Source organism: Diabrotica virgifera, chromosome 9 (assembly GCF_917563875.1).
Source record: "Diabrotica virgifera virgifera chromosome 9, PGI_DIABVI_V3a".
Classification (NCBI taxonomy): domain Eukaryota; kingdom Metazoa; phylum Arthropoda; class Insecta; order Coleoptera; family Chrysomelidae; genus Diabrotica; species Diabrotica virgifera.
Genome location: NC_065451.1, coordinates 150,543,337 through 150,558,254, shown reverse-complemented (window position 1 = coordinate 150,558,254; position 14,918 = coordinate 150,543,337). Strand labels below are relative to the sequence as shown.

Here is a 14,918-nt window from a genome sequence, read left to right as displayed (position 1 = left end):
GTTTTCCAATCTTTGCACATGTCCCAGCCATCTTATTCTTATACTCTTATATTCTTATCTTATTCTTATGTTTAAATAATCAAAATCTCAAAAAATTAAGGAAAAATTCGATTTTTTTCTTCGTTTTTTGATTATAACTTTAAAAGTATTCATTTTCGAGAAATGTTGCATTGCCATAAAAGTTGCATAATTATATTTCCTGCAATATACAATTAGATAAAATTTTTAAAAATTGTCACCCTTGTTGCAAAATTGCAATAATTGTGAAAAAAACATAAAAAAAAAACAAGTATTTGCATTTTACGTTTTTCAAACATTTATGCTACACGTAGGACCTTCATATTTCACCCAGGGAAACTGTATAGTATAATAAAACAATACTGTTTCATTAACATTGGTTTAATAGATTTTGCAAAATAAATTTTGCAATCCAACTTTCGCAAAAAAAATCATTTTTTACAAAATGTTACAGGACTAAAAATAAAGCAGACCGCAACTTAAAATTTTTTTTACGTATAGATGAATACTTTACCTTTCATTTTAAATTTCCAAAATTAAAATCGGTTAACTACCACGGCGTCAGGAATTTTTTTAAATAAATATTAATGTTGGGTGCTACGCGCAGGACAGCGGATACGTTTGCTCTGATTGGACATTCGAATGACCATTTATAATGATTAATAAATTTTAATTTTTAGTACATTTCGATATAAATAAATAAATTTGTTTATTACAAAATAAAAGTTTTTATTTTGTGTTTACTTTGTGTATTTTGTGTTTACACATACTCTGTCCTTTGAAATTACACGTTTTTTAGCAAAAACTTTCTTTGTTCATATATTTTAATTTAGAGAATAAAAGTTTATTATTTTTAAACATATGCAACTGTTTAAACAATATTTCACAAACAATAATCAAATTAGTTTAATTTTTGTGGAATTAAAATATTAAAATACAACAAAATATGGAGTAAGAAAATAATATATTATTAGATGAATGATTGGAAGAAATTTTGGTGGAAATCAACTTTGATTCAATAAAATTGTGTTTTGACTAGGAAAGTTTTGGGGTAGTTCTGATTTCTTTCATTATATATTATTGTGGATCAATCGATCAATCAAAGATAGAATAAAAATTTTAATTTTTCTTGATATAACGCGGGCACATAAATTTGATCCACCCTGTATATTGATTTGTAACTATTTATTATAAGTAGTTTTTAAGAAGTGATTTATCGTTAGTAAGTTTTTCCCTGAAAAATAAAACATTAGGAAAGACAGTGATATGAATAGACCATAATTGTTCAGGGTATTTGGAGATTATAACGGTGTTTTGTTATGCATGCCACAGTAATTAGTTCTTAGGAAATTGAGGTAAAGAAAGTTTGGAATTTTAAATATGTTTGTTTAATGATAGGAATATTTAGATAATTATAATTTCCGAAAAGTCATAAGTTTGAGTAGGAATGTTTTTGAAAGAATGACTGTTTTGTTTTCGAATGTAAAGACAGGAAGGTGGGGAGATAAATGTTTCTGATTGGCTAGGCACTTTGGAATGGGGAAGTTTGAGTTAGTTTTAAAAAGAGGAATTCATTATGTGATTGGCATCGCTGAAGAGCAGTCAACGTTTTCGTGGATAGTTAGATAGCAAGTACCAGTGGGTGTTTTGATAGTGGAGAATAGAGCTGAAAAGTGGAACGAGAGACAGATCAAACTGAGACGAAATACCTCTTTGATTCTGTATAGTTGTGAGAAGGAGAGGAAATAATTTTTTGGAGTTTGTGTTTTGTTGGAGAATTGGTGCTGGTATGCTGATAGATTTGAAGCTTGAGAACGGAGAGGGCTTTGATGGGTAGCCTAACATAGTCAACGAGGGAGAGCTGTTTTGGGTCAAGAGAAGACATCAGAGTGAGTGAAGCAAAAGGTCAGTCAATTTATGTGAAAGATATTTTTATGTTCGGAAACTAAAATTTTGAGTAAAAGCATATGAATTAAGATTCCAATATTTCAAAAAGTAAATAGGAAGTATAGGTAGATTTGCGAATACCTAAATTTGTTTGTTTAGCTTGTTTTATCAAAGTCATCGGGAACAAACCGATAAATTGTTATTTTAACTAGAATAAATTTAAGTGGTAAAAATTTCATTCGGACAGCTGTGTCCACAGGTTTTAAATTTGATCGATTTTAAAGTATTGATTTTGATAATAAAATTCTGTATGCTTATTTTATATTTCTATTTAATTCCTTTTCCTAATAATTTTTCCTGATTAGAACCAACTAAGAGATACTGAAACCACGAGAGAAGATACTTAAGTATAACATAAGATAATTTAGATATTTTTTTTGTATTATAAAAAGGCACCCTGAGATTTTTTATTAATTTTTTTGTATGATTTGCGACAATTGGATAATTGATTAAATAATTAATTGGAGTGATCAAATAAAGATTAAGTGATATTAAAGTAATAAAAAGTAGATCATAACAACATGGCGAACCAACGTGTAGCGTGAAAGTATCTCTGGTTGTGAATTTGAAGGGATAGGAAACGGAAAAACAGGTGAAGGAAAATTTATTTGCCCGTCGGAAAAAGTTGATATATTTAAAATTTATGAAATATTTTGTTTGGAGTTATTTTTATCTAGGTACAATTTTGCATATTTATTTTATTTTTGATTGATTTGAATTTTGATAAATTTGAAAATTTGTGTGATAAATTGATTATATTTGGGGAGATAAAAATTTTGGCCTCTACAGCATACAAGGTATTTTCGAATTTCGTATCAGGCGGGGATAAATTTTAACTACATGTCGATAACAACCAGAAGCAAAAGCAAAGAAAACAAAAAACAAGAAGAACATTTGGAACAAGAAGAACATATAGAACAAGAAGACATTTTCGAAACAACAATCATGGCATCAGAACAACAGGAATTATCAGGAATAGATAAATTATTACAACTGATGCAACTCCAGTCACAAAAAATGGATGAAACATCAAAGAAAATGCAAGAAAATCAGGAAGAAACATCAAAGAAAATGGATACAATGCAAGAAAATCAGCAAGAAACATCAAAGAAAATGGATAAAATGGATAAAAATCAGGAGGAAACAAAACAAGCAATGGATGAAACAAAAAGAATAATGCAAGAAAATCGGAAGGAAACAAAACAAGCCATAGAAGAGAACAACAGAGGAACGCATAGAAAAGTATGAAATGAAAATTAAAGATCACATGCAAGAACAAGAAATGAGAATGAAGGATCACATGAAAGAACAAGAAATGAAAATTCAAAATAAAATGGAGGAGTTAAATTGCCAGAAAAAGGAACTAGAAAATTTGGAAAATAAGTTGGAAAATGCTATTCAAGTAGACAGAGAAGAAGTGGAAAAAAGAATCACAGAAATAGAAAAACAAGTCACCGAAAACAAGACGCAACAGAATTTCGGAGAAAGAAGGGAAACGATTATCCATAGTACAGAGGATGTGAAAATAAGATTTGGCGGGGATGTAAAAAAATTACACCCAGTAATTTTCATAAATGATTTAAAAAAGAAAGTACAATACATCGGTAACTTCGAAACAGCCAAAGAAACGATAAGGAACCATCTTAAAGATGAGGCGAGTTTATGGTTTGATAGCAAAGAAAAAGAATTGGACAATTGGCACAAATTCGAACAAAAGTTCCTGAGTTATTTCTGGGAGAAAATATAACAGCTAGAAATAAACAAGGAGTTGCAAAATGGGAGATACCATGATAGAATGGGTATTTCAGAACAAACATACGCGCTACAATTATACAACAATGCAAAACACCTACACTACAATTATTCGTCCGAACAGATAGTAGAACTAATAGCCAGACATTTTGAAGATACCTTAGAAGATCACATAACATTACAAAACTACAAAGATATCGACAGTTTGTGCCAATTTTTACAAATACGGAAAGCAAGAATGAGAGAAAGAGAAATAAGAAGATCGCAAGAAAATTATAGACAACGCGAAAATCAAGACTATAGAGATAGAAGACAAAACTTTAGGAGAGATTATACAAGAAGAGAATTTATTCCGAGGAGTGAAAACGAAAATAGAGACAATGGAAGAGGAAACTATGAACAAAGAAATCGACAATGGAACGAAGACAGATATCGAGAAAATCAAAATGGAAATAACACCCGCACAGATCAAGAAGACAGAAATGATAATAGAAGGAATGAACAGGAAAATCGTGGAAACCGATACGGGTCCAACAGACCGAGAGAAAATAGAAGAGCGGTAAACAATACGCAAATAAGCGAATATGAGGATGAGAGACAAAGCGACGAAAGAAGAAGCAAAGAAGAACAGCAAGTGTTTTTTCACGAAGGCGCTCACTAAACACAAAAAAAACAAACAGGAATTTTTTGTCACCCGAAGGAATTTATTAAATTAGCAGGAAATAATGATAAAAGAAGTGGAGTAAATTTAAAATTTGTAGATGGTTTTATCAATGAGAAACCGATTAAAATTATGATTGATACTGGTTCGGAAATTACATTGATTAACAGGAAATTAATAGAAGAGGTTGATTTAACGAATTTAATTTACAAAATTCCCAGGGTAAATTTAGTGGGCGCAAATAAACGGATTTTGGCAACTATAAATGAAGGAATACGAATAAGGATACGATTGGGCAAGAAATTGTATGCACTACAATGTGTTATAATGCCGAACATGATACATGATATGATCGTAGGAGTGGATGAATTGTCAGAAAAACATGTGGTGATAGATTTCAAAAATAATACGATGAAAATTACAGAGGAAAAAGAAGAAGAACAGGACATTCTGGAAATGGACAAGGAACATGAGAAACGGAAAAAGGATAATGTAGACAAAAAAACAAACGATGGAAATGAATTTGGCAATGAAGCAAGGACAGAGGAGAAAGAGGAGAAAGCAGCAGAAGATAAGTAAAGACAATGAAACCTGGGATTCCTCGAAAAAAGAGATGAGCCCAAAGAAGAAAAAAGAGTGACAAAAGAAAATGAAGCTTGGGATTCCTCAAAAGAAGAGATGAGCCCAGAAGAAGAAAAAGAAGAAGAAAAAAGATTGACAAAAGAAAATGAAGCGTGGGATTCCTCGAAAAAAGAGATGAGCCCTGAAGAAGAAAAAGAAGAAAAAAGATTGACACAAGAAAATGAAGCTTGGGATTCCTCAAAAGAAGAGATGAGCCCAGAAGAAGAAGAGATCAGAATAGAAAAAGAAGGCGAAAGAGATACTATTGAAACTGTGGTATTTGAAGAAGAAGTATGCAAAATGGAGGAGACAGAATACACAATAAACATGTGTGAAGAATCGGAAGAAAACGAAAGAAAATTGATATGGGGAGAAGAAAAGGAGAAGGAACTGCGTGTAATATTTAGGGGGTATGAAAATTTAATAAATGAAGAAAACAGAGTAACCAAAAAGTATGAGCATTCATTTGAGGTTAAAGAATTAGAAAATTTTCGATCGAAAACGTACCCAATCCCATATAAGTACAGACACTGGGACAAAGGAAGCAATTGTTTTTCATCGTGAATAAATATTTTGACATAAGAGAAAACTGTTGTTGTCGAGAGAAAATCATTTTTTCGTTGCACTTATTAAAAACGATTTTATCTCAAAACAAGGCGGGGATGTTATTGTGGATCAATCGATCAATCAAAGATAGAATAAAAATTTTAATTTTTCTTGATGTAACGCGGGCACATAAATTTGATCCACCCTGTATATTGATTTGTAACTATTTATTATAAGTAGTTTTTAAGAAGTGATTTATCGTTAGTAAGTTTTTCCTGAAAAATAAAACATTAGGAAAGAAAATGATATGAATAGACCATAATTGTTCAGGGTATTTGGAGATTATAACGGTGTTTTGTTATGCATGCCACAGTAATTAGTTCTTAGGAAATTGAGGTAAAGAAAGTTTGGAATTTTAAATATGTTTGTTTAATGATAGGAATATTTAGATAATTATAATTTCCGAAAAGTCATAAGTTTGAGTATGGAATGGGGAAGTTTTGTTTGAATGTTGACTTAGTTTTAAAAAGAGGAATTCATTATGTGATTGGCATTGCTGAAGAGCAGTCAACGTTTTCGTGGATAGTTAGATAGCAAGTACCAGTGGGTGTTTTGATAGTGGAGAATAGAGCTGAAAAGTGGAACGAGAGACAGATCAAATTGAGACGAAATACTTCTTTGATTCTGTATAGTTGTGAGAAGGAGAGGAGATAATTTTTTGGAGTTTGTGTTTTGTTGGAGAATTGGTGCTGGTATGCTGATAGATTTGAAGCTTGAGAACGGAGAGGGCTTTGATGGGTAGCCTAACATAATCAACGAGGGAGAGCTGTTTTGGGTCAAGAGAAGACATCAGAGTGAGTGAAGCAAAAGGTCAGTCAATTTATGTGAAAGATATTTTTATGTTCGGAAACTAAAATTTTGAGTAAAAGCATATGAATTAAGATTCCAATATTTCAAAAAGTAAATAGGAAGTATAGGTAGATTTGCGAATACCTAAATTTGTTTGTTTAGCTTGTTTTATCAAAGTCATCGGGAACAAACCGATAAATTGTTATTGTAACTAGAACAAATTTAAGTGGTAAAAATTTCATTCGGACAGCTGTGTCCACAGGTTTTAAATTTGATCGATTTTTAGAGTATTGATTTTGATAATAAAATTCTGTATGCTTATTTTATATTTCTATTTAATTCCTTTTCCTAATAATTTTTCCCGATTAGAACCAACTAAGAGATACTGAAACCACGAGAGAAGATAAGTATAACATAAGATAATTTAGATATTTTTTTTTGTATTATAAAAAGGCACCCTGAGATTTTTTATTAATTTTTTTGTATGATTTGCGACAATTGGATAATTGATTAATTAATTGGAGTGATCAAATAAAGATTAAGTGATATTAAAGCAATAAAAAGTAGATCATACCAATATGGATTTTGGGCTGCTGAATCCGAATATGAGGTTTGCGGACAAAATTTCTTGCGGGAACATTGAAAAAATCGCGAAAAAAGCGAAAAATTTCAGCTTTTTTCCTCAAATATCGAAAACTATTAATTATTAGTAAATGGTCTGTTAACAGAAATTAAAGTACTTAAAATTATCTACAAATATCACTATTTACTTTTTTTTTCAGACATACCGTTCGGTCTAAAATACAAGTTGAAAATTGCCAATTTTTAACGGTCTCGGCAAAACCCACTTTTTACATTCCAAAACTTTATTTTTTATTAGAATGCTGTCATTTGATAAATTTCTCCTAGTTTTCTGTACAAATAATAAATGTTAGTTCATAGGTATGATATGTTTCTTGTGACAGCTTCCATGAGTCCATTCCGTCCTAAGAGGCCGGAAATGTCTCTGCTTTTCCCTTAGAGCCACAGAAGATCAGGCACAGATGGAGTCACAGTTTCGGTTGGTATGAACATTTCCTTCGGATCTGTTATCTTGATTTCTAATAAACCTTGAGGTTTTGTCCTTTTAAAATGAATTAGTTGAACAGCTCCCTGACTTCCATAAACCTCGCGCGGGTTTCTGTTTTATCCGAGGAATGGATTGCTTAGGAGCTACTGCATGTTTTGGTGCCTTACAAAAAAATGCCACAGATGATGTGAAAAGTGTGGTATTCGTCGGTTGTATGTACGTTAAAATCAGCGTTATTGTACACCTGCTGTGTAAAGCACGGCAGGTCAATTTTCTGCGGATCGCCTGAGAATGCTGACACTTCCAGGCGAACAGCTTCTGTATAGGATGAACAAAACCCCAAAGAGGAAACTACATCAATCTATTTTCTTGAGCCGTACTTTTTGTAGAGAAAACGGCCAACACTGCAAGGAATGGTGAGACCAACTATCTGGGCCTTACTGCCTCTACAAGACTTTGAGCAAGCGCGTTGCTTATCTGGAAGTGTCAGCAATCGCAGGCGATCCGCAGAAAATTGACCAGCCGTGCTTTACACAACAGGTGTACGAAAACACTGATTGTAACCCTGTCTATGCCAGGCCTTAATTTGCATGTTGGTCCCTCAATCCCAAAGGTTTTTTCATGCTTAGAGTTCCATTCAGGGTTGCAAAAAAACATGTTTTTTAAATTTTATACAAAACACATGATTTTTTTTGTTTTAAACGTTTTTTTTTTGTTTTAAACATGTTTTATTTTGTTTTTCAATTTTATGTTTTAAACAAATAAAACATGTTTAAAACACATGTATTTTTTATTTTAAACATTTTATTGTTGTAAACATGCGTTTTTTATTTTAAATTTTATGTTTTAAACAAATAAAACTTAGAAAAAACATTGTTTAAATCATGTTTTCTTAAACATAATATTAATAACTTTAATTTTAACTTTTCTTTAACATAATAGATAAGAAAACCAATTGCAATTATTAACTATTGCCTGGGGAACCCCAGACTATTTACTATTTATAAATTCGCATTGCAAGTTGGCTCTTGCAATAACGCCTACTGTAAGTTATTTTGTGGTGTTTACTTAGTGTTTTTTTGAAACATGCAAATGGCGAATTTGTGTAAGTGATACGAAGGAGCTTCAAGGAACGAATGGAAATGACTTTGACTCCAGCTCACTTTTTGACAAAGCTTGATAAGCGCTTTAGTGGAAATAAACTTCCATCCATCCATTATAAATTATCATTCAGCAGCATTGCCAATTATTATTAACCCGGGAGCAGTCGCGCCGTTAAAAAAATCTAACATTTTACACTTTTCCGTGATAATTTGATGAAAAATTTTGCAACATAACTTTCCACTCGTAAATGCCTCGAGGAAGATTGTAGTAATGCGTGGGAATTTTTTTTTAATTTTTTTATTTTTTTGTGGAATTTATGGCTTTTGTGAGAACAAATTAGCTTTAAAATTGTTAGAAATAAATATTTTTAACATAACAAGTAAATAAAAATACATATTATAAAATAGAAATTTGTTTTAAATTCGTATTTAAAATCCTATTGTGAGATTTTTCTCTACGCGTGACTACTTACGTGACAGAAGTGAGCGCGACTGCTCCCGGGTTACTTACCGGGCAAAGTGTGTACCCTCTTTAGACCATAATATGTATATGTTTTCTAAACATTTAATTAATAATATAATACCATAGGCATGGTGGCGTTCTATGAAAAATATAAATACTACAACATTGGAACTTGCTCAACAGCTCCACACAGCTAATGCATCGTTAGCCAACATAGAAAGATTCTTCTCAACATATGGTTTACTCTTCCAAACTACGTAATCGGCTAGGTAATGCCAAAACTGCTCTAAGTTGGTTTCGATTTTTAAAGAGCTTAATTCAGACTTGTCCAGACGTGACAAGATTACTATGAGACTGGAACAGTTTTGAGAAATTTATTAACTCTTGTATGCAAAATGTTTTAAGTTTTCCAATTTTTGTTAAGTTCAGGTTATTAATAAATAAATAATATGTTACAAAGTTTGTATAATGTATTTGAGATTTTTTTTCATATTTATTTATTCTTTTAACAAAGAAAATGAAAAAAAAACGCTTGTTTAATTTAAGTGTTTTAAGCGTGTTTAAACTGTTTTAAACAAAAACTGTTTTAAACATAAACAAATGTTTAAGACATGCTTAAAACAGATGTTTAAATCAAAATGTTTAAAACGAAACAACCCTGGTTCCATTGCCTTATATATACGATACGTCGCATATCAATATACAAATAAATGACCAAAACATGTTTTAATGAGTTTTTTTTAACCAACTTAAACGTTTTCTTTTCAAATGTACTCATCAGAGAGCAAAACCAACTTGAAAAAATTTAACTAACTTAAAAAAATAATGTAATGTAATGTAAATTACCATTAAAAGTTTTCTTTTGTGTGGTACTCTTCAAAACATGACACAACGCAAAGGCCGACTCCGCATCTTGCACACATGTATCTCGATCCGTTTCTTTTTTTTTCTGGTCATTTTTGTGGCTACAAACGCTTCACCTTCTAGCAGCTACTTATAAGCGTTGCCACCAGTGCTACAATATAGCATATATCTAAAATATGTGAACAAATACATACGGCAACGGGTCTGCATTACCTGTCTTAGATGCCAACATTTTGAGGCTTAAGGAACAATATAATCTAACATTTTCGGGCATATTTCTACGGTATTGGGACACCAATAAGTCTAAAATTTTATAATCAACGCATATTTTCGGCTTTGGTAAATTGAGACCATAACACCTTGAACGTATATATACGGCGACTGGGAATACAGACCCAGTTTTTTAAAAACATAATATATATGCAGCGTTGGGACAAAAAGGGTTAACGTACATACAATCGACGGATACCACACTTTTTACGCCATGGGTGGCATTTCTTGCATTGTACCAAAACATGCAATAGCTCCCAACCAATCCATTCCTCGGCTAAAAACTAAACCCGCACCTGAGGTTTATGAAAGTCAGAGAGCTGTTCAACTAATACATTTTGAAAGGAACAAAACCTCAAGGTTTATCAGAAATCAAGATCCGAAGGGAATGTTCACACCAACTGAAACTGTGACTCCATCTGTGACTGATCTTCTGTGGCTCTAAGGGGAAAGCAGAGACATTCTCGATATTTTAGGATGGAATGGATTTATGGAAGCTATGAGAAGAGACATACCATATTCATATTATGAACTAACATTTATTATTTGTACAGAAAACTAGAACAAAAATTTATCAAATGACAGCATTCTAATAAAACTAGGTTTTTATACTCTAACAAACTCTAACAAAACCTCAAGGTTTATTAGAAATCAAGATAACAGATCCGAAGGAAATGTTCACACCAACCGAAACTGTGACTCCACCTGTGCCTGATCTTCTGTGGCTCTAAGGGAAAAGCAGAGATATTCTCGGCCTCTTAGGATGGAATGGACTCATGGAAGCTGTCACAAGAGATATACCATACCTGTGAACTAACATTTATTATTTGTAAAGAAAACTAGGAGAAATTTATCAAATGACAGCATTCTAATAAAAAATAAAGTTTTGGAATGTAAAAAGTGGGTTATTCCGAGACCGTTAAAAATTGGCAATTTTCAACCTGCACTTTAGACCGAACGGTTTGTCTGAAAAAAAAGTAAATAGTGATTTGTAGATAATTTTAAGTACTTTAATTTCTGTTCACAGACCATTTATTAAAAGTTAATAGTTTTCGAGATTTGAGCAAAAAAGCGGAAAAAAGCTGAAATTTTTCGCTTTCTTCGTGATTTTTTCAATGTTCCAGCAAGAAATTTTGTCCGCAAACCTCATATTCGGATTCAGCAGCCCAAAATCCATATATAATGAAAGAAATCAGAACTACCCCAAAACTTTCCCACTAGGGATCTCGTAGAGTACAAATTGACTGAATCACTTGTGTGAATCGAACACCGCTGTCCTGCGCGTAGCACCAAAAATTAATGTTTATTTAAAAAAATTCCTGACGCCGTACTAGTTAACCGATTTTAATTTTGCAAATGAAATTTCCAAATGAAAGGTACAGTATTCTTCTATATGTAAAAAAATTTCAACTAACTACCTGCTTTATTTTCAGTCCTGCAACATTTTGAAAAAATGAATTTTTTTTGCGAAAGCTGGATTGCAAAATTCGTTTTGCAAAATCTATTATTGCTATTTTGCAACAAGGGCGACAATTTGTAAAAATTTTAACCAATCCTATATTGTAGGAAATTTAATTACAAAGCTTTTATGTCAGTACAACTTTTCTCGAAAATGAATACATACTTTTAAAGTTAAAATGAAAAAACGAAGACAAACATCGAATTTTTCATTCATTTTTTGACATTTTGATTATTTAAACAATGTTCCGGACCTTTTTGAGTGGGAGGATAACTCAATTATTATTATACGAGTTACTTCCAAGCAATTTCTGCAAAAAATATGAGTCACCTCTCAACGTCCATCTCAAAACAGATGCGCCCTGGACTAATACTATAGTTATTACGCATATGAATCCTAAAATTGTAGATTGTCTTTCTAAAACGGTTTTAATTAAATCTCTCTAAAGTTCGATTACAAATTCTTTTTTATAAAATCGGCATCACATGCTAAAAACTCTCATAAGGACTGAATTGCCTATGTTCCCTATACTATAAAGTCAAGGTGGGACAGACATTAGCACTGGACAGAAGGAGATGGAGGGAGGTGGTGAAGGAGTGTATAAAAAGACTGAAGGGTAATTAAATAAAATTTATAAGACTAAAATAATGTAATCAGATATGAAAACATTATAACCTTAGGCGTGTTGAGCTTAATAAATAAATAAATATAAATATTGTTTGAGGCCCATTGATTATCTCTTAATGGCTAGACACACACGGAGAGGATTTCTGAACGATCTATCCATACGATCACATCTGTCATTCTGCTCCCGCTGATTTGGTCTGTGGCAGATCGGATATTTCTTTGCACACAAATGTAAATATTCCGCCTTTCATTTTTATTACAGTACCGATATGCAAAGGGGTAATTCTCTTAGTTAGTGGGCAGCTCCGTCATATTTTGTGGGGACTGGAATGGATGTTGGATATTTTATGCGTATATAAAATATATAGATTTATTTTGTTTCGTTTGGAATAAAATGTCATGTAAAAGGAACAAAAAAAAGTAGCACTTTTCGGGTTGTGTATTATGTGTATGGTGGAATTATCAAGTAAATCGATCAAAATGGATTAAAAATTGGATGAAGGAAGTCTGATGATTTTACAAATTATTTGAGAATGTCTGCTGTAAATTTTGCTGTGTTGCAAAAACTAATCGTCAAAAATATGCAGAGTATTTTAACAGACCAGGTTAAGTTCCATGGCAGGACGACATGTTAAAAGTTAAAAGCTGGAAAAAGTTAATATGAATTTAAATTTGGTATCCTTAATGCAGTGTTTAAGGGGTTAGGCGCAAAATATTTTTATTTTATTTATTTATTTACGGGAAACCCCCATTAACAGTACAAAAACATTAGTTAAATTGGTCCTTAATCTTGGTCCAATGATGTCAAAATGCATTCATTTTTTTCGAATCCTGAGAAAACTGATATGTATTTTTGGAAAATTTAAACGCAGGTGCAGAATGAAAGATTACATTATTACCGAGGGTCGAAAGTCCCTGAAAACTTGTTATAAACACTTCATTGTCTAGCTGTGTATTTCCCATTATCATGTACATATTTCGTTTTTTAATAATTCGTTTTATTTTAATAAGTTACAGGGGTGAAAAAATAGAGAAAATTTTAGTGTAATTTTTAATTTCAAATATTTCATTCAAAAGAAACTTTTTGTTTATTCTAACGGACTTATAGATATATTAAAAATATAGCCTATAGAAAATTTAAAAAAATGGTGTATATTATCACGTCTCTATATCTAGTAGAAGCAGAGTTATAGCTAATGAAAAATAGGTTCATATTCGCCGAATTCCAAATGAAATACTTTAACGTGAAATAACCAAAAATGAAGCACATTTCGGGGAAAACTCATTACACCATATTTAAAGTGTTTTAAAAAAGCTTCATTCTTGTTTTATAAAAAAAATTTCTAGCATCAAAAGTAAACAAGTTACGCTCAAAATAAAGTTAGTCCTTTTTTTTGGTAAAAAAATCGGGAAAATCACCCCCTAATTAGTATCTCAAATGAACTTAATCGTTACGACTTCACAAGTTTCTTGTCTCGTGTATGTATTGTTTATATGATCTGTAAGTTTCATGGTTTCAAAGTCCTTATTTTTGAAAGGGCTGTAATTAAAAGGGGTTGAACGAGTCACTGATCACGAATGTATGCAAATTTAGAAACACCAAATCTTAATCAATTTTTGTCTAACAGAAAAACAAAAAAATACATGATATTCAGAAAAGCAATGGCGACTTTTTTGTTTTTCGAGATTTTTGTATCTCTAACAATTTTTAAGTTATTTTGAATAAAAACATATTTTTGAAAATTAAAATTTTTAAAAATTTTACTTTCCGTTAAGTGATTTACGGTGACGCTATTTTGATAAAACCTCAAAAACGCAACTTGAGTAATAAAAAATCATAGCACGGATAATCCGCAGCACGTATATAATCCGCACCCGCATAATTGGGGTTCTACTGTATCTAGATTTATTTTGTTTGGTTCTGAATAAAATGTCATGTAAAAGGAACAAAAAAAAGTAGCACTTCTCGGGTTATATATTATGTGTATGGTGGAATTACCAAGTAAATCGATCATAATATATTAAAAATTGGATGAAGGAGAGAAAAAAGACAAAGGAAGTTTGATGATTTTACAAATTATTTGAGACTATCTGCTGTAAATTTTGCTGTGTTGCGAAAACTAATAGTCAAAAATATGCAGAGAGTATTTTAAGTTCCATGGCAGGACGACATGTTAAAAGCTGGAAAAAGTTAATAAGAATTTAAATTTGGTATCCTTAATGCAGTGTTTAAGGGGTTAGGCGCAAAATCTTTTTATTTTATTTATTTATTTACGGGAAACCCCCATTAACAGTACAAAAACATTAGTTAAATTGGTCCTTAACCTTGGTCCAATGCTGTCAAAATGCATTCATTTTTTTCGAATCCTGAGAAAACTGATATGTATTTTTGGAAAATTTAAACGCAGGTGCAGAATGAAAGATTACATTATTACCGAGGGTCGAAAGTCCCTGAAAACTTGTTATAAACATTTCATTGTCTTGCTGTGTATCCCCCATTATCATGTACATATTTCGTTTTTTAATAATTCGTTTTATTTTAATAAGTTACAGGGGTGAAAAAATAGAGAAAATTTTAGTGGGATTTTTAATTTCAAATATTTCATTCAAAAGAAACTTTTTGTTTATTCTAACGGACTTTCAGCCTTCAGTAATAATGTATAATCTTT

The 14,918-nt window shown here is 31.6% G+C and overlaps 1 protein-coding gene and 1 long non-coding RNA gene across 3 annotated transcripts in view; one reads left to right on the top strand and one right to left on the bottom strand.

Annotated features, from left to right (window-relative positions):
- Positions 1 to 14,918, bottom strand: part of LOC114343671 (USP6 N-terminal-like protein) — a gene marked incomplete in the record, with an annotated part of 143,926 nt that overhangs the window by 120,094 nt on the left and 8,914 nt on the right.
- Positions 1,777 to 6,720, top strand: LOC126892328 (uncharacterized). The gene is made up of 2 exons (XR_007700789.1): positions 1,777 to 2,164; positions 6,657 to 6,720. It is a non-coding gene; the product is annotated as an uncharacterized LOC126892328 (long non-coding RNA).